Source organism: Eulemur rufifrons, unplaced genomic scaffold (assembly GCF_041146395.1).
Source record: "Eulemur rufifrons isolate Redbay unplaced genomic scaffold, OSU_ERuf_1 scaffold_273, whole genome shotgun sequence".
In the NCBI taxonomy this organism is placed as follows: domain Eukaryota; kingdom Metazoa; phylum Chordata; class Mammalia; order Primates; family Lemuridae; genus Eulemur; species Eulemur rufifrons.
Window position 1 is genome coordinate 55,001 of NW_027183055.1, and position 20,000 is coordinate 75,000.

At 55.0% G+C, this 20,000-nt stretch overlaps 1 pseudogene; it reads left to right on the plus strand.

The window, feature by feature from the left end:
• The first annotated feature begins 18,746 nt into the window (after positions 1-18,746).
• On the plus strand, positions 18,747-18,838 carry LOC138380108 (small nucleolar RNA U13; annotated as a pseudogene).
• Positions 18,839-20,000: the final 1,162 nt, after the last annotated feature.

Genomic DNA, 20,000 nt, shown 5'->3' on the forward strand with positions numbered 1-20,000 from the left:
TCGAAGTCCGCCACGCACACATCGTGGGGACGCCGAGACAACGCCCCCCGCCCGCCCACGCAGCGCAGGAGGATGCCTCTAGGCTTGCCCGCCTCGACCCCCCCAACCCCAAGCACGCTGCTCGAGGGTGTACCCAACGCAGCAGACGCTGCAGCGGCGACCAGAGGGGGGACGCCGGGAACGAGGACGACAACCACCGCTCGGTTTCGGGCACCTTGGAGAACAACCCGGTGCGCTCCGGGGGCACCACAAAAGGGCCACACAGACCCAGCAGCCGCGCGCCAAACGGGGCGCGCGACCGGGCGGGCGGCACGGCCCCGCACCCGTCCGTCGCGGGCAGGGGGGACCCCGGCCAGGCAACAGCCACACAGGGCGAGCGAGGGCTGCCCGCTGCGTCAAGAGGACTCACGACCCCCCGCCAACGCCACGAGGCCGAGGGCGGGGCGACCGCGGTCGGGCCGGATAGTCTCGCACCCGCGCCTCCCACGCACCGCCCACAGGCGGGGAAGGAGAGGTGAGGTGCCCGCGGGCAGAACGAGAAGAGCGGCCACCATTCACCATGAATGGACCGTCCCTCGCCTGGCACGCGGCTCAAGGCCCGGGAGAGCGCGACGTCACCACATCGATCAGGCCCCGAGGACGGGGAGGGTTGGGGGAGGTCAGTCAGACCGGCGAGGACAGCGATCGGAGGAGCCCGCTTCAGCCTCGCCAGCCCCGCCTCCCAAGCACAACCCAAAGACGAGGACCGCCTGACACGCAACGGCACAGAGCCAGCGGGGTAAGGGGGAAGGTTGCCGCAAACCTCCCCCCCTCCCCCGGGTGCCGTCTCTCGAGGGGACAAGAGACCAACGCGAGAGGCGGGCACCACCGTCGGGACACTCCGACGCCCTAGAGCCGGCGCGCGGGCCCAGGCGGTCAGCTCAAAGGGAACAGGGCAGGGCGCTGGATCCCCAGGAACCCAGAACCCTGTCCGCGTGCGGAGGCCCAACCCCTCCAGCGACAGTCGCCGAAGGACAGCGTGTCAGTACTAACCTGCAGGCGGAAGATGACGATATGAGGTGATCAAAAACACCGCGCAGGAAGACGGGGACCGAGCCACTTGAACACGCCTGCCCCCACGACACTCGACACGGCCACCTGTCCCCAGCAGGTCCCCAGCGCCAGCAGACAAGGGGCACTCAGGGACATCTGGTCGGCCCCCGTGGCGTAGAGGGCCAGGGAGGCCCTCACCGTCCACGCGCGCCACCCAGGGCCCAGCACGGGGACTTGTGGAGGAGAAAACATCGGGACGGGACCGCCACGGCCCACGAGCGGCCGCGGGCCGACAGGGGTCGCCCTCGCCGGCCACCCAGGGCCACCCAGGGCCCGGTCCCCGGCCCCAGCACGGGGACTTGTGGAGGAGAAAACATCGGGACGGGACCGCCGCGGCCCACGAGCGCCCGCGGGCCCACAGGGGTCGCCCTCGCCGGCCACCCGCGCCACCCAGGGCCACCCAGGGCCCGGTCCCCGGCCCCAGTCCCCGGCCCCAGCACGGGGACTTGTGGAGGAGAAAACATCGGGACGGGACCGCCGCGGCCCACGAGCGCCCGCGGGCCGACAGGGGTCGCCCTCGCCGGCCACCCGCGCCACCCAGGGCCCGGTCCGCGCCCCCAGAGTAGGACTCGGAAGAAGCCACGGACGACTGGGTGCCACTCACAGGGCTGTCCCTGCCTCCTGAGCGGGAACCAGGGAAAATGGGTGGGAAAGGCGAGGCCGAGGGAGAGGGACACGCATGCACGGGACGGCGGCCGGTCGCCGGACACCCCCCTCTCCCGCCCGCGTGTGCCGTCTCCTTCCTGTCCCCGCGGGGTGGGTCGGGTCTCCAAAGCGGCCACAGCGTGCTGGTCGACCTGCCCGGGCAGCCCCGCAAGCCGCCTGGCTGGCTGAGCCTGGAAGCGCGGCGACAACGTCCTCCCGCCACACAGCCCTGCAGGCCCAAGCTCTGCCTCCCAGATGTCCCAGCCGGCGTCCCGGCACGAACCAGATGGCCCCGCGAAGGCTGCTTGCTTCCCGGAACTCAGCCTCGCTCGCATCGGGGACTGTCCCCTGCTTTGCCTGCTGCACCGAAGATTCAGAGGACAAGAGACTTGTAGAAAAGCGGCCGCCAGGTGGAGCCCGACCACAACCGGCGCCAGCCACCAGAGGTCTGCTGCAAAACACGGGGCAACCCTCTGGAGCCCATCATTTCAGAGTCCAGAAGGTCCCCCGGGGGCATCAAACACAGTCCCCCTACTCCCCACGGAAGCCATCGAAAAATGACGGGTCAGTCTAGGGCCACGCCACCCTGAACGCGCCCAATCTCGTCTGATCTTGGAAGCTAAGCAGGCCCCGGCCTGGCTAGCACTGGGATCAAAGAAAGGATGGGTCGGCCCGACCACCGACATCGTCCACCAAACCCGTCTCTGCACAGACCACAACATAGCCGAGAGACAGACAGGCAGAAACAGAAAGAGAGAAAGGGAGAGAAAGGAAAAGAACAGAAAGAAAAGAGACGGAGAAACAGAGAGAGAAAGTCAGAAAGAAGAAAACAGTAAATAAGAAAAGACAGGAAGAGGGCACGGGGAAGAAAGAAAAAGGAAGGGAGGAAGGAGATAGGAAACACAGAAAGACAGAAGGAAAGAAGAAATAAGGAAAGAAAAGACAGGCAGAAAGAAAGAGAATGAGAAAAAGGAAGGAAGGATGGAAGCAGAAAGAAAGAAGAAAGAAAGAAAGACAGACAGAGACAGAAGGAGGGAAAGAAAGAAAAGAAAAAGAAAGGAAATTAAGAGAGAAAAAGAAAGAGCACGGAAAGATGGAAAGAGAAAAAGATAGAGAGAAGGAAGGAGAGAGACAGTATAGAAAGAGACAGAAAGGAAGAAGGAAGGAGAGAGAAAGGAGAGAATGAGAAAGAAAGAAGGTAGGAAAGTAGAAAGGGGGAAGAAAGATGGAAAAAACAGAGATAGAAACACAGGATAACAGGAGAAAGGAAGAGAGGAAAGAAATACGGAAGGAAGGAAGGCAGGCAGGCAGGAAGGAAGACAGGAAGACTGAAAGAAGGAAAGAACAAAGAAGTAAAGAAAAGGCAGAAGGAGGAAGAGAAAGAAAGAAAGGGGGGGGGGGAGAGATGATAGGATGAGAAAACCTTTCTGTCGTGGAATCATAAAACCCCTTCCTATCTTAGGATCATGAAACCCAGGGTGGAACTATGATACACTTCACATTCTCAGAGCACGCCGGCTGGTGAAACAAAGAAAGAAGTCAGGGACAGAGAGAACACATTCACGGGGCCTGGCCGGGGGGCCAGGGTGGGGCGGCCCGAGGCTGTCGCCAGAGCCATCTCTGTGGCAGGACGTCGCAACACGCCTACCGGATTTTCCCATAACGCTCGCCCGCCGCCAGGTGACCCCCGTCATCCACCGATCCAAGTGTCAGCCTGGAAAGGACGGGCTCCCTCGTGGGGGAGGGAGCGTGGGGGCGGGAGTGGGTACACACTGGGTCGCAGGCCTCCTCCCGGCCCCTCTCGGACCACGTCTCTCAGCCCTCGGGCACACTCCCCACCACTAGTCGACCAGAGAGCCCCCGGGGGCGGGGGGCCGGAGGGGGGCGTCCACGGCAGGGAGAGAGGACAGGGACCCATCGGCCCGTGCTAGATGCCACGGGTGGAGGCAGGACCTGCTGAAGACACACGAACAGTACGGAGAGGTTCAGAGCGGGGCCTAGGCGCAGCCACTCACGATGATCTCACAGTTGGACTATCTGTCACGGTGGACCGAAGCGCATGAAGTGGGCGCTCCCGGAAACGGCGTGTGTGTGTGTGTGTGTGTGTGTGTGCGCGCGCGTGTGCCTGTGTGTGGGAGGGAGAGAGAGAGAGAGAGAGAGAGAGATGGGAGAAGACGGTCGGTACATTCACTCACTCCTGTACCCGGGCCAGTCGTTTCTCCCGAAGGACAGAAATCCATAAAACACCCACGTCTAAAGAGTGTTTACACAGAGCTAACCCTAGGTCGAATCAGTCTGGAGTCGAGTGCGGGGAATCCTATGGTCCCAAACTGGGACTCCAGTCCCGGCCCCATAGCAAAAGGGGGTCATTTCTCAGAAAACGCACGCACACAGAATCGGGTAACGTTTATACAATTTTATACCGTGGTAGTGACTTCCTTCCCCGCCCCCGTGTTCTTAGGATCGGTCTCACTACATAGTACTTTTTTTTTTTTTTTCTGAGCTTTATTTTATTTTATTTTATTTTACTGTCATTTCGTTAGAGATGATGGGGAGGGGTGGCGGGGGAGCAGGGCATAGTTCACTCACTGGAAGCCTCAAACTCCTGGGCTCCAGCGATCCTCCTTCCTCAGCCTCCCAAATCGCTGGGGCTACAGGCGTGTGCCACCATGCCCGGCTAATTTTTTTCTATTTTTGGTAGAGACGGGGGTCTTGCTTTTGCCGAGGCAGGTCTCGAACTCCTGACCTCAAGCGGTCGGTCCTCCTCCCCGCCTTGGCCTAGGATTACAGGCGTGAGTCACCAAGCCTGGCCTGGATCGGTTTTTAATAGGTAAGGTCTACGAGACATCCCAGTCCAAACATCGATTCGGTGGGTCTCTACAGGACTCCGGGCGGAGATCCGATCTGGGGTTTACAACGTGGAGAATTAAGGCCTGGCTAGCAAAGAGCCCAGTGACTGAAGAGGGACGATGCTCGTCAGTCGTACAGAGCCTGAAAAGATGCAACACGGGGAAACGTTTCCAGGTTCCTCTCAGAAGAGGATGTCAGATGAGATGCCGAAACGAAAAGAATGGGTTCAAGCCAAAAGGAAAAATAGATAAATAAGTCAATAAATAAAACTACGGGAGACAGCCAGGAGACACTGTTTCCTCAGAAATGGCTAGGAAGCCTCCCAGGATAACCTGGATAGCAGCATATGTTCCTCCTCCTCCTCCGGCTCCCTCTCTTGTGTTCGTGTTTGTTTTCTGTAAACGCCAAGATGGGGCAGGGGTGGGGGACACCACGCCGGGTGGGCGAGCAGATCACCCTTCCCACCACAGGAGGGAGCACACACACACACACACACACCCACCCACCCACCCCAGGTCATCACTCTGTAGTTCCGCGTGAGTGAGGTGAGGCCCGGAACGGTGCTAGTAGCTTTCCAAGTGGTCAAAAAGAATGCACAATAACTGGACCGAGGCCTGTCTGGACGCTGTAAAGGCCCACTTGAAAACTTATGCTTGCTCGCTAGGTGACCGATGTCCGCTTGACCTATGTCTGTAATTGGAAATACGTACCTTGCGGAGATAAAACAAAGCAATTAACTTGTAACTAAGTGTTTAAACTTTCCAGCTGCCTGTCGTAAAATTGATTGTGCTTGCTTAACGCCTGAAAGAATGTTCCTTAATTGGAGCTATCTGTTTCTGTAAACCTGCTCGCTTAAAGACTGTAACCGAAACGAAACGGGGGCCCGAGGCTGGTCCCGGACCACACAGCTGCGGAGTAGGTGGTATAGTGTTGTTTCAACCGCCGTGCCTAAAGTCACGGAGCTCTAGCTTAGGATAGTCTGAAACCTTCCTGCTTTTTTCGGCTCGGGGCCATTCTCTGTACCTGTACCCTAACAGGGCAGGGGGTGGTCGCTGGCCAGCTAATGTGGACTCATGACTTGGCTCAATTCGGTCTCTAGGTTGTCCTGTCTCGCACTCCGTACTATAACAGATGCCACACCGGTTCAACCCAGCTCTGAAGGAAAGAAATGCCGAGCGTTCCACTAGCCGGAGGAAGGCAAAACGCACCTCTGCCTTCCTCTGAGGGCACGTCTGAGTGAACGGGTCGTTCTCCCTGCCCGTCACCCCAAGCCCCTCATCCCGGACCCCACCACACCCGGCCTTGACCTCCTCGGCCCTGCCCACCAGGCCCCATCATGGCCTCTGGAGCCTGGGCTCTCTCTCTCTCCAGGCACTGGCACTGCCCCCCGCCCCCACCCCGGGACCTGAGATCCAGGGCCTCTGTCTCCCAGGCCTCCCAGCTGTCTTGACTTGCGGACTCAGTGCCTGCTCTGCCAGAGAGACCTCTTGCTGCGGGGTGGCTCTCAGTGGCTGCATCTCAGCGGTCTAACGTGTCCCCCACCATCCACGTGGCCGCCGGCGTCAGGCTTCGGTGCCGTAGTGCCACCCTGCCTCCCTTCCGGGGGAATCCCACGCTGCCTCAGGCCCATTATGACCTGGAAGAGGCTGCACCTGTGGGGTCTGCCCATTTCCACTACCCCCCCCCACACACGTCACCCCCCGGTCCCCCCATAGGGGTTAGGAAGAAGGCAACACTTTCTGGTACAAGGGTTGAACTGAAGGGGCGAGTGAGTGGCCACCTGGCAGGGGCATCGCAACAGATGGCTGAAGAAGTCAGCCGCCGAGTGCAGAAATGTCACGGAACTTGGGGTGCCACTGCCTTGCTGAGATAGGGCCAGGGCAGGCTTTAAAAGGCTAAAATTCTGCCTGCCTTTGGTACGTTAATACAGAACCCATGGTCCTTTCTAATTTTTGATTCCCGGAGAGGCAGGAAGTATTCCAAATGGCCACGCCATGGCTTTTCTAAATTGCCCACAAGGCCTTCTCCGACCCAGCGGGTCAGGGGTTTGCTTTGGTGTTACATCGTGGTAAAAGAGACATCCCACAGCAGTGACCATGTCCATCGACTCCGTCGGCGCTCTCAGGCTCGTAGTCCCACTTTTCAGACAAGCCTGGATGGCCACTCCGTGTCACTCTTTGCCAAATGCCAGCCACTCTCCTCCCCGCCCCGCATCCCCCATTTGGCCACCACAACTCTTCATCCCCAGGCGCCCTCCGGTAAAGTGTGCTCCTGTCTGTACACCTACTCCGTTGGGGGCGGGGGGGGGGGGGCGGGAGGTGGCACAAGAGGTGGCTGGTGGCCGGAGCAGGCCCGCCACCTTGAGTGTGTGGAACAGCGCTGAGGATTTCCTAAGGGAAGAAAGAGGGTGGGGAGAGCGAGAGAGCATCTCCTCCTCGTGAACCTCACAGATGATTGAGGACAAACAGGCCTGCACGGGGAGGGGGGGGGCAGGGAGGGTGCCGAGTCTGCACCAGAGAAAATGGCTTTGTGGGGGGGTGGGAGGGGAAGAGGGCAGAAAGATTTTCTGTCTTTTTAAAACTTCCCCCAGGCTTTTGGGAACTTGCAGCCCGGCCTGCATCCCTGAGGCACGTTAACTCTTTGGTTATAACTCCAGGTGGCCCCCAGGGTGGGCGGCCCACAGAGTTCAAGGGATTTCTTCTCAGCAGAGACGGGACCTTTAGAACAGCTAACTGCAGTAATTGCCTGAAGCTGAGAACCAACCCTCCCTCCTTTAAAAACCTCTGTATTTCTGCCTAGGCCTATGTTCACGAAATTTGGGGGTTTGAGACTGAGAAGCTCTACCCTATTTATTTCCTCCTTTGTCAGCAAAGTAGACTCTCTGTTTTCTTACTCCTCATACCGCTTGTCCTCGTTATTCGGCCTCGTGGACAAGCAGCTGAGCTTTCGGTCACAAGTCCACACCCCAGGGTGGAGGGGTCCAATCCACCCCTGTCCAGACCTGGGCCCTTCCTGCCTCCCTCTCGAGACGATCTGTTTGGCAGCCCAGCCGCCTTGGACTGGGCCACAAGGAGGACACAAAGTAAAGACCCAGCCCCCCCGCCCCCCCCCCCCACACACACACACACGGCAGTGGCGGTGGGTGGCAGTTCTCCAAGGGTTTGGGGCTTTTCCTGAGGCAGGAGACGGAGGGGACTGATTTCTTTAGAGCTCCGTCCCCTCCCCCATGCGCTGTGCCGCCTGGAAGCGGCAGCTCGCGGGGCGGGGTCGGGGCTGAAAGCGGCTCCGCCCGAGAGAAGCCCGAGGCGGCTACGTGCAAGCGCGCATGCGCAGTCAGCTCGCGGGGCGGGGTCGCGGCTGAAAGCGGCTCCGCCCGAGAGAAGCCCGAGGCGGCTACGTGCGAGCGCGCATGCGCAGTCAGCGCAGTGAGTGGAGGAGGGGTGGAAAACGGCGGAAGGGCTCCGCCGGGGGCCCGGCCATCTGTGCGGCCAGGCTAGGGGTTTGCCTCTTGGGCCGGGAGCTCGTACCCCGCCCCCAGCCCGCAGGCAATCCCGAGGGGCAGAAGCACGACTTGCTGGGCACCTCCTCGGGCGAAGCGGTCGCGGTGGCTGGGTTACGTGGGGCCCAGACGAGTCTCTGGTTCTGGGAGCGGCACCTCCCCCACGCGCCTCTCCTCTTGGGCCTTCACCCCTCCCCCCCCCCCCCCCCCCGCTCCGGCCCCAGGGGATGGGAGGAGTGGGGGGCAGGGAGACGACCTCAGGGAGGAGCCAGACCAACTGAATGAAAGCTTTTCATGAACTCGTGTGTCTTTGCCAGGGAAACACCATTTCTGGAGTCTATGAACTAAAATAAAATCTTAAGCCGCCCCCCGCCCGCCACCGCCAGCTGACCCGTCCCGTGGTTGGCCCAGGGAACCCTAGAAAAACCCTTAAACCTGAGCTGCTGCCCCGCAAGGACAGGGGAAGTCAGACACCCCTCCCTGATGGAGTCAGATTTTATAACAATGAGATACTGAATGTCCGACGGGCCTAAGGCCAGGCAAGACAAAGCTTAACGCATATCTAGCAGGCCAACCGTTTACTGAACTACAGGGCACTTGAGTTTTGGGTAAACTGTCCAGTGGCTTGTCTGTGATTAGCAGACCTCCTTACCTTAACTGAAAACATGATGCAAAGCCTTTAGGCAGAGGTTCATTTATGTCATCAATTGCAAATCAAAGAATCTTTAAACCCAGCTGTAAACCTGTAAACACCGCACCCTCCCTCCCCCGCCCCCCCCCAACTGCCAGATGTCCTGCCTTTTCAGCCCAGACCAATGTACCCCTTCCATGTTTTGATTTGTGATTTTACATGTAATTCCTGTCTCCCTAAAATGTATGAAGCCAAACTGTAACCCACCCCACCACAATGGGTCCGCTTGCTCAAGGCTTCTTGGGCGTAGCTCTCTGGGCCATGATCACGGCCGTTGGGCTCAGAATAAAACTCTTTAAATTATTTTGCAGTGATTTGGGGTTCTTTTCCATGGACGAGTCAATCGTGTTCACATTATTTTAGCCTTGGGAGCTTTTTCTTTTCTATTATGTCTGATCCTGATCGCTAGCCAGGTATTCATTCATATTTTTGGTTGGTGGTGGTGCTCAAGCTCGTCTTTGTACATCCCAGATTGGCGTAAGCCACCGTGAATATGTTTTACACCTTCCAAGAGCTAGCGCTTATTGCCGTATCATAACCAGGGCTCGCAGCAATTTTTCTTTTTTTTTTTTTAAAGCTGCTTCCACTTTCCACCTAGGTATACATACGAGTATCCCCTTTAAATGAATGCTTGCATCGAGGAACCAGGAAGTGGTTTTTGTTGTTGTTGCTGTTGTTGTTTTCCCCCAGTCATTTATCTGCTCTCCTCAACCCTCATTATTTATCACACACACACACACACACACACCCCCACCCCATCTCTGTAGAAAAGCTCACGGAGATTGTTCATCCACCGCGTGCTTTCTGTTGACAGTATCTGAGACGATAAGGAGCACCATGCATTCTGTTCTAAGAGAAAAATTGCATATATCAGTATGATTATATTTTACTTCTTGTGTGAATTTAGTGGATCTCATAAAAGCTGATCTTGATTTTCACAGCAGAGAAAAGTGGGCTTCTGTTTTGGTTTTGTTTTTGTTTTTCTGGAGGGGTGGTGTCTTCACATAAGTGATCATCTTTACAAGTATGCTATATGCGAGAAATTTCAGAAAGCTGCAAAGAGTGACTTGTTGACAATGCTTGCATTGAATGATGTATCTGAATCTGTGAATCGAAGGGGTCAGCATCTGACCAGAAAGCACTGTTAGAAGAAGAGGGGTTTCGGGTCTTTTCCTAAATTGTATCTGCCTAAGGCGGAAAATATTTCTGTTTCCCTATGACATGGTATTTTCCTCACAAGCAGTGTTAATGGCTCCATATGTCTCTAGACTGGCTGCAGAGCAGAGACTCCATGGTCTCCACTACTTGACTCTGTCTGTCCAAGAATGGCCTCCACAGCTCTCCTCTGTGAGATATCCACTCTCAGAGGTGGCACGGTATGGTGGGTAGGGGGATATGCTGGATTTTGAAAACTCAGAGTTTGAACTCCAGTGCTTTATTTCTTAGCAACATGAACTTTGTCAGATCACATCACCCTGCTGAAGCCCAGTCACCTAAAGGGTAGAAAATGCAATGGATAGATTGACGCTTCTCTTCTCTTCTCCTCTCTTCTTTCTCTCTTTCTTTCTTTCCTTGTGTCTTCCTGTCTCTGTCTCTCTCTCTCTCTCTCTCTCTCTCTCTCTTTCTTTTTGTCTTTTTCTTTTTTTTCTTTTGACGGGCCCTCACTCTGTTTCCCAGACTAAAGTGCAGTAGCATCATCATAGATCACTGCAACTTCAAACTCTTGGCCTCAAGCGATCCTTTCCCCCTAGGCTTCCCAAAGTGCTAGGATGCAGTTTTATTTTTATCTGTGACACCATGGGAGGAAATATCTTTTAGGGTCATAGGGTCAGAAATTTAGATCTCTTCTTTGAACTCATGGTAGCGGCTAACTGGGATTTTCAGTGTGTAAACGTAAGCCACTTGTAATTTCACCAGTACTCCCGTTACTTGTCATCTATTCAGGAGGTGAACTCTTCTTCCCCTACCATCTACTGTTCAAACGCGTTGGCCACAAGGATAATTTGAATATCAGATTCAGAGCACAAATAATTAAGGTCCTGTAGCGTTAATAAGTAAAAGGGGCCACACACAAACCTGTGGAAGTCTGTGTCCCTTCCAGTTTTTTTGTTTGTTTGTTTGTTTTTGGGCCCCCCCCCCCGAGACTGAGTCTCACTCTGTTGCCCGGGCTAGAGTGAGTGCCGTGGCATCAGCCTAGCTCACAGCAACCTCAAACTCCTGGGCTCAGTCGATCCTCCTGCCTCAGGCTCCCCAGGAGCTGGGACCACAGGCATGTGCCACCATGCCCGGCTAATTTTTTTCTATATATTTTTAGTTGTCTGGACAATTTCTTTCTATATTTTTAGTAGAGACGGGGGCGGGGGGTCTCACTCTCGCTCGGGCTGGTCTCGAACTCCTGACTTTGAGCGATCCTCCCGCCTCGGCCTCCCAGAGTGCTAAGTTTACAGGCCTGAGCCAACGCATCCGGCCTGTGTCCATTCTTTAATGTTGTGTGTTGCTCAGTTATGAAAAGGCAAGGGAACATAAAATCCGAGTTTTAGGGATGACTTATAGGCTCAGTATTCTTTTTTTTTTTTTTTTTTTTTTGCCTCCTCTAAGCCTATGTGAATATCAAGGAGGGTAAAAAATTCAGTGTTCTCAGTTCAGTGCCCAACCAACCTCTGTTTCCAGAGTAAAAATTGAGCATCCTATTACACCTTTATTTCCCTTTGGTATGCTAAGGCCCAACTCGGCAGAGAGGTCACTGTTTATTCTCTTGGCTAAGATCACATGTGCCATAGTCTGTCTGCTTTGTCTCCTTTAGGGGTAATCATCCAATCTTACCCGGGCCCCTCACATCCTCGTGACAATAGGCCTCCTTGGTTTACTGAAATAGAAAAGACCGGCTCATCAGCAATGTTTGATCGGTTGCTTCAGAAACAAATGTTGTTCTGCTTTCTTTACTATGTTTTTTTTTTTTTTTTCCTTCTTTCTTCCGTCAGACCCAATCCGATATAGGTGGGAGAGAAGGTAACCGGAGCCTCTTGAAAAACCGAAGTGAACCAAAGCGAGCTCACAGATTCAGATAGAAATCAGGAGGAAGAAAAATTGAGAGATAACATGGATTTTCTGTCTAGCGGGTGTTCTCACACTTCAATTTTACCAGAAGCGTTAGGTAGGATGACGATGACGATAATTGTGACAAACACTATTCTCATTGGACAGATAAGGAGGCAGGCTCAGAGTGACGAGTAACCTGGGCCTAAATAGATCGCTAAGAAGCATCATAGTGTGTTCCTTGGTTACGCTGTTTTGTGAAGCTCAAAAAGTTTGGGGTGCGCGTGCGCGTGCGTCCATGTGCGTACGCAATCATAGGTGTTCTAGTAAAACGGATATGAGGTAGGATTTCCCATACCTTCAATGATTTCATGTCCTGCAGGAACATAATGTTCCGGGATCAGGTTTTTATTCTGCCTTCTGTGCCACATGCTCAACATGCCTGTGACTTTACAGCCGAGACTTGCTCAGGGGGAGCCCATTCTCATCTTCTGGGAGGTTCTGCTAATCTTTAAAAGACAAGGACATAGGAAGATGATCCTATAACAACGACTGTGACCACGATTAAAGGCTTACTGTTTACCACGCGTGCTTCTGTGGGCTTTGCCTGCATTTGCTTTTTCACTCTGCACAATATCCCTGTGGGGTAGGCACCATGATTTCTGCATTTGCAGATGAAGAGGCTGAGGCTCAAGAGGATGTATGACTCGCCAAGTTACCAAACACGGAGTGTCGTCCAGGTAGCCAGTCCAGGCCCCCCGGCTCTGCAGCCACTCTGCAATGCTGATTCTGAGCCTGACCGTTTCATCACTGGTGGCTCCCTGAGAACCTTGACTCGGCCCCCTTCCTCAGTTCACTTGGGAAACATATTCATGTGTGTGTATTTCTCTCCTTCCCTCTCCCACCCCCCCCCCCGTTTTAGTTTTTATTATTTTGAAAAGTGCATAGAACGATAAAAACTTTAAAAGTAGGAAAAAGCTTACGGAACACATAAGGACACAGAGAAAGAAAATATCTGTGTACAACAGTGCAACGCATTTGTGTTTTAAGTCGTGGTGTTGCAAAAGAGTCCAAAAGTTTAAAAGAAAGAAAGAAAAACAAACAAACAAACAAACAAAAAAAAAAAAGCCAAACCACCATGGAAAAGTTTATGAAGTGAAAACACTTACAGTAAGCTAAGGTTAATGTATTATTGAAGAAAGAAATTTCTAAAGGTAAATGTCGTGTGGCCTAAGTGTCCAGGGTTTATGAAAACCTACAGTAAGTAATGTCCTAGGCCTTCACATTCACTCACCACTCACCGCCAACTCACAGACTCACCCAGAGCAACCTCCCGCCCGCCCTGCAAGCTCCATTCACCGTAAGTGCCCTGGCCAGGTGTCCCACTGCACAGAAACCTATTAGACTGCATTTCTTCCCATTACTATCAGTAGTTGTACATTTCTTAGGACTGTAGGCCTACGATACACCTCCAGGCATAGTTAGGGGTTGGGAAGAGGAGGGAAGAGGCCATTCTTCATTTATTTTTTTTTTTTTTTTTGTTGAGACAGAGTCTCACTTTGTTGCCCAGGCTAGAGTGAGTGCCGTGGCGTAGCTCACAGCAACCTCAAACTCCTGGGCTTAAGCGATCCTACTGCCTCAGCCTCCCGAGTAGCTGGGACTACAGGCATGCGCCACTATGCCCGGCTAATTTTTCTATATAGATTTTTAGGTGTCCATATAATGTCTTTCTATTTTTAGTAGAGACGGGGTCTCGCTCAGGCTGGTCTCGAACTCCTGACCTTGAGCAATCCACCCGCCTCGGCCTCCCAGAGTGCTAGGATTACAGGCGTGAGCCACCGCGCCCGGCCCATTCTTCATTTATTAATTGGGTAGCATGGGGGCAGGGGAGGCAGTTTCCTCCTTCTCCCCCTCTTGTTTTTCTTTATTCCTCTCCCAGTTCCCCCTTCCATCGTCTCGATGGATTTGGATGAGACGTAGACATTTTCTACGTCAGGCCTTAATCATACCGAGGGAGCAGGAGAAAAGTAAGCCGCCTACCATGACACGATGGAATGGAAGTTTGTCAGCCATTGACTGCTGTGGCATTCCGACATTTAGTGTCTTCAGGACATTCTATATTTCTGCTATCCCACTAGAATATATCTCCTCGATCACTACTGTGTGGCCACATCCCAGCTGTTTCGTGAGCCACCCTCAATGTTCGTGACGATGTAGTGTGGGGACTCCCTCCGTCTGGTGCCTTAAACTCGCACATTTGGGGTTTTGTATCAGGATAGCAAAGCGATCACCTTTAAATAACCTGGCTGGCCATGGTGGCTCATGCCCGTGATCCCGGCAACTTGGGAGGCAGAGACGGGAGCGTGACTTGAGCCCAGCAGCTGGAGACCAGCCTGGGTAACACGATGAGACCTCATCTCTACCAACAAAAAAAAAAAAAAGAAAAATTATGGCGGGTGTGGCAGCATTTGCCTATAGTCCCAGCTACTCAGAAGGCTGAGGCAGAGAGGATCACTTAAGCCCTGGATTTGGAGCTTGCTGTGAGCTACAATCAGGCCAAGGCGGCCTGGGAGAGGACAGAGTGAAAGAAATCCTGTCTCAAAAAAAAAAAGAAAAGAAAAGAAAAGAAAAGAAAGAAAACAAGACCGATAACACAACACAACTTAGAAGACTTGGTGTTACCGAAAGCTCGGCCACTTGCCCACGAGGCCGAATAACGAGGACAAGCTGTTTGAGGAGGAAGGAAAGAGAGAGTCTATTTTGCCGGTAAAGGAGAAAATAGGGTAGACCTTCCCATCTCAAGCCTCCGAATTTCCCGGAACATAGGGCTAGGCAGAAATACAGAGCTTTTAATGAGGGGGGGAGGGGTTCTCAGCTTTAGCGTTGATTGTGGTTAATTATTTCAATCGTCCAGGCTCTGCCAAAAACAAAGCCTGTGAACTCTGCCGGCCGCCCACCTGGGGGGGGGGGCGGGGCAGGGGACCACTTGGGAGTTTTAAGAAAAGATTTAACCTGCCTTGGGGACATAGGCCAGACTACAAGCTCCCAAAAGTGGTGGTGGTGGTGGTGGTGGTGGTGGGGAGCGTAAAACGACAGAACGTCTTTCTGTCCTTTATTGGTTTCTCCTTTTTCCCCCCTAGGTGCCAAAAGACCTGAGACTGATGCCGAAAAGAAATAGGTACAGGCGCCCACGTGCACACACAAAGATATACGATCGAATACATCGTGTTGACAGTCGGGGAAACTGGAAGATGATGGGGAAGTATCACGAGCAACTTTGTATTTCTTCCAGGACAGGAAAATGGACACGAAGAGAAAAATTCATCGTTCTCGGCGTAGGATAAAAAGCCACATCTTGTTACTTAATATAATTCATTCTGTGATTTAAGTTTTTATACGATATGATATTCGATAAGCCTAAAACACAAGATAAAAGAGAAACAAACAAAAGGGAAAAAATAAAAATAAAAAAGACGACGGGCAGAGGCCTACGGTCCCGGGAGGAGGCAGAGAGCGGGAGGAGGGGCGCCTCCCGCAGACAACAGGGCGGGTGGGCGGAGACCCGCTAGAGGCTAGGGCTGCCCCGGGCGGGCCCAGAGCTGCGGGCCCGGGAAGAAGAGGGTGGGACCGTCCGGACCGTGCTCTCCTCCCCGCCCTCCACACCTCCCGGGAGTCAGCTCTTAAACTCCCAACGTCACCTGACTTTCCGGATCCCGAGGTCTGATCAAAGTGGCCGCTAGGTGACACCCAGCAACCGCTGCCGGTGTCATCCTGAAAAGAACGGACCCTATGACTGACGGGGGTGGGGCGCACAGTGGGTGGCCCGGCCAGCTCCCCTTCCTCCTCGGAGCGGATCGGATCATCTGGAACTTTATCCAGAGAGGAGAGAGTGCCCCTGGGTGTGTGCTAGAAGCCGGAGGGTTGGGGCAGGGACCTACCCAAGAGAGAAGTAGAGTACAGGGAGTTTCAGAGTTGACCCACTCACCATCTCGCCCTGGTCAATACAAGAGTGGCAATATCTGTCACCGTGGAATGAACACTTGGTACCGAAGACCTTTGTCTATGCTGGCCCCCGTATGCCTAGGGGGGGGCATGTGGCCAGAATCTGACATCCTAAACGTCTTCGTAGAAAGAATTTGGGGGTGGGGGTGGGGGAGAGAGACAGAAAAAGAAAAGAGAGGGGGAAAGAAATGGCTGCCACAAAACTATCAGAACAGAGAAGCGACCGATAGGGCCTATCTGGTTAAGTTCTTTCCCTACCCAGAGAACGACTTGACGTAGCTGACGTCACTGCAGTCAGGCCACGTTCCGGTGGACACAGAGAGTCAGGGATAGAATTTCACGCTCGGCACTGTCTCTCGGGACAGCGGGAAGGTGGAGGGTGGCTGAGGGTTCTATGCTCCTTTATCACACACCGTCAGGTAGGTCAGGTAAAATTGAGGACAGATTTCCAGTGTTTCGAGAAAGGAAGAGCACTCGTGCAGGCCATCTATCTGTACGTGGGAGAGTGTCCCCGAAAAGTGGCTTTCAGTGCCGGGATGTGCCTAGGCCAAGAAGGTACACGATCCTGAGTGAGAATGGTCCGTCCCATCGAGTCAGTCGGTAGGAGGCCACCGGGTCGAGACGGAACTGCCCCCCCACCCGCCCCCGCCCCCGCCCCCGCCCCCCAGAGCAGACAGACTCAGAATGGAGTCACTCGGTGCCAGTGCCCTGCCCGGGTGCCCCATCATTCAACCGAACTGGGAAACAGGTGGGCTTTCCGACCCTCGGGAGGGAGCTTCACCGGCGGGCGGACAGATCAGAAGGGGCCCGGCTCCCTTGAGCGGGCAGGCTGGGGACGGTCGGTGGGGTCTCTTGACAGGAGGCACCACGGAACCCTTGAGGCAATGTCGGGGGCACCTATGTTGCGGTCCAAAGCTAGCGTCTGAGAAGTCGTCCCGAAAGCATGATGGCGTCAACAAGTCCCCTCCGTTCAAGAAACGAGATTCATTTCTAGAGGAGGGCCACCCCCGCGGGAGGACCGTAGGCTTCCTGTGGACATTCTCTTCAAAAGGCAATTCACTCAGCGGAGTGAAAATCGGAAAAATCGCTGTCCTCTGACGCAGCTGCAGAGAAAAGATGGCACCAAAATCAATGAAACACACACACACACACACACACACACACAAACACACCTCCTCCCATCTGAACGAGCACTCCGGACGGTCACATAGGGAGAGCGACGGGCTCTCTTCCCCCCCCCTGTGGTTTTCTACCTTTTGTTGCGGTTTTTTCCCTCAGTGGATAGAGGAGGAGACACAGGGGGCTCAGCCGGCATGCGAGTGGGTTTATCATCCTCTGTGAGTATCAACACGCGACACCACCTAAGTGAAGGAACACACCGGTGTTTCATGTGATGTGGCTCAATGCCTGGCAGATACGAGCCTTTGCAGGCCTCCTCGTGATCGACAGGACGTCGCCTTGGACACGGACACATCTTGTCCCTCCCTCCCGAGGCGATAGGCGGTTCCGTACCTCCTCGGGGCCAGGGCACAGTCTGCCTAGGCACCTACAACACGTGTGGCAACAGCCTCGATGGCTCTGCCATGAGAACGAACTCCCGTGGCACGGGGGTGGGGTGGGGGGGGGTCGGGTGCTGAAGAATTCAGCTGAGTGAAGGAATGCCACGGGATTCAGAGTGCCATCGGTGGGCTGAGAGGCGAGCAGGGCGGGCTTTGAAAGGGTAACATTCTCCCTGCCTTCCGTCTGGCTGTGAATACAGAACGTACACGCCAGGCGGGGTGGCTCACGCCTGTAATCCTAGCACTCTGGGAGGTAGAGGCGGGTGGATCGCTCAAGGTCGGGAGTTCGAGACCAGCCTGAGCAAGAGCGAGACCCCCATCTCTACTAAAAATAGAAAGAAACTATATATCTAAAAATATATACAGAAACAGTATCTAAAAATATATACAGAAAAATATTAGCCGGGCACGGTGGCGCATGCCTGTAGTCCCAGGTACTCGGGAGGCTGGGGCAGTAGGATCGCTTGAGCCCAGGAGTTTGAGGTTGCTGTGAGCTAGGCTGACGCCACGGCACTCTAGTCTGGGCAACAGAGTGAGACTTTGTTTCAAAAAAAAAAAAAAAATATATATATATATATATATATATATATATAAAAATATATATACACACACACACACACACACACACACACGTATATCCAATTAGCTGGGCATGCTGGCACATGCCTGTAATCCCAGCTACTCGGGAGGCTGAGGCAGTCTGATCGCTTGAGCCCAGGAGTTTGAGATTGCTGTGAGCTAGGCTGACGCCATGGCACTCTAGCCAGGGCAACAGAACGAGAGACTCTGTCAGAAAGAAAAGAAGAGCGAGAGCGAGAGAGCGAGAGAAAGAAAGAAAGGAAGGGAGAGAAAGGAAAGAGAAGGAAGGGGGGGGGAGAGAGAGAGAGAGAGAGAGAGAGGAGAAAACTATTAAAAAATTCGGGACCAGATCCATCGGTCGGTACTCAGAAGCGTGACGATCGGGTGTTCCCGAGCACGTGTGAGATGTGTCTTCTCCCTGACGCCGCGTTTCCTCCACACACACATCACCCATCTGCCGTGGAAAAAAAGCAACAAAAAGAGAGAAAGAGATTAAGAAGGGAAAATGGAAACAGGGCAAAAGAGGAAGAAAGAAAGAAATTTCGAAAAAAAGAGACCAAAGTCACAGCGAGAAGGAAGAATACTGAGCCCAGAGCGACACCTAGTGACCACACCGTCACAAGCACCCTAGGGCCCCAATTCGCCAGAGACATCTGGTGGACCCCAGGGCAACATGTGGTCGACCCGGGGCCATGGCGTCTGCAGCCGATTCCCAGGCGGGCACACGAGCCCGGGGAAACTCATTCTCAGCGCGGGGAGGAGGGGAGGGGAAATAATAGCAAAGTCACACCAGATCCCTTTCTAGTTCATAAACGTGTTGATTGCGTGTTCACGCGCACGTGTGAGAAGGGCCTCCTGGTGTGTCGGCACGTCACCCGCGTGACGTGAAACCATGAATCCGGGGGGGGGGGAGCGGAAAGGCGGGCAGGAAAAGGCAAAGAGAGAATAGATAAAATGAAAGGACCAAAAAGAAAGTCACACAGCAGGGTAGGGGAGTGAGAGCAAGTCGAGAGACTGCAGACAGAAACTCCGAGAGGAGAGGAATGCTCCGGAGCGCCCCCTCGCCCCGCGCGAGAAGAATACCGATCGCAGGGTGACCCCTAGGGGCAGCGAGGCCAGAGAGACCAAATCCGTCCCGAAGCCTCCCTGTCAGGACGACAACCACAGACCAGACATCTGGTCAACCACCCAAGGACCAGACATCTGGTCAACCAGCGAACCCATGCGGAGGCCGCATGCAGCAGCGACATCTGCACGACCACTCAGGGTGCTCCCTGCCGGGAGGGTGTGTCTCTATGTGTGTGTGTCCGGGGGGGGGGGGGAGATTGCGATGAAAGTCACGCCAGGTCCCGGGATAGCTCGTGAGCGTGATAATTGCGTGTGTGTGGAGAAAAAAGGGGGCGGGGCGATAGGGAGTAAAGAAAGGAGGAGCGGGCGAGCGGAGGGGTGGGGAAGGAGAGGGAGTCGAGAAGCCCGCAACCGCAGCGCCCCCTGGCGGTGATCCCCCTCCATAGCATCGATGGGGCCAGCCCCGCAGAGACTAAGTGCGACGGGACATCTGGTCAACCCCAAGGACCATGGGATCCCGGCACGAAACCGGCGGAGGAGGAGGAGGAGGAGGAGGAGGAGGAGGAGGAGGAGGAGGAGGAGGAGGAGGAGGAGGAGGAGGGCTAGGGGGCGGCGGGGGCGGGCTAGGCGGCGGAGGCGGGCTAGGCGGCGGCGGGCTAGGCGGCGTAGGAGGCGAGCTAGGCGGCGTCGGCGGCGGGCTAGGCGGCGGCGGAGGCGGGCTAGGCGTCGGCGGGCTAGGCGGCGGCGGAGGCGGGCTAGGCGTCGGCGGGCTAGGCGGCGGCGGCGGCGGGCTAGGCGGCGGCGGGCTAGGCGTCGGCGGCGGCGGGCTAGGCGGCGGCGGGCTAGGCGGCGGCGGAGGCGGGCTAGGCGTCGGCGGGCTAGGCGTCGGCGGGCTAGGCGGCGGCGGAGGCGGGCTAGGCGTCGGCGGGCTAGGCGGCGGTGGCGGCGGGCTAGGCGTCGGCGGGCTAGGCGGCGGCGG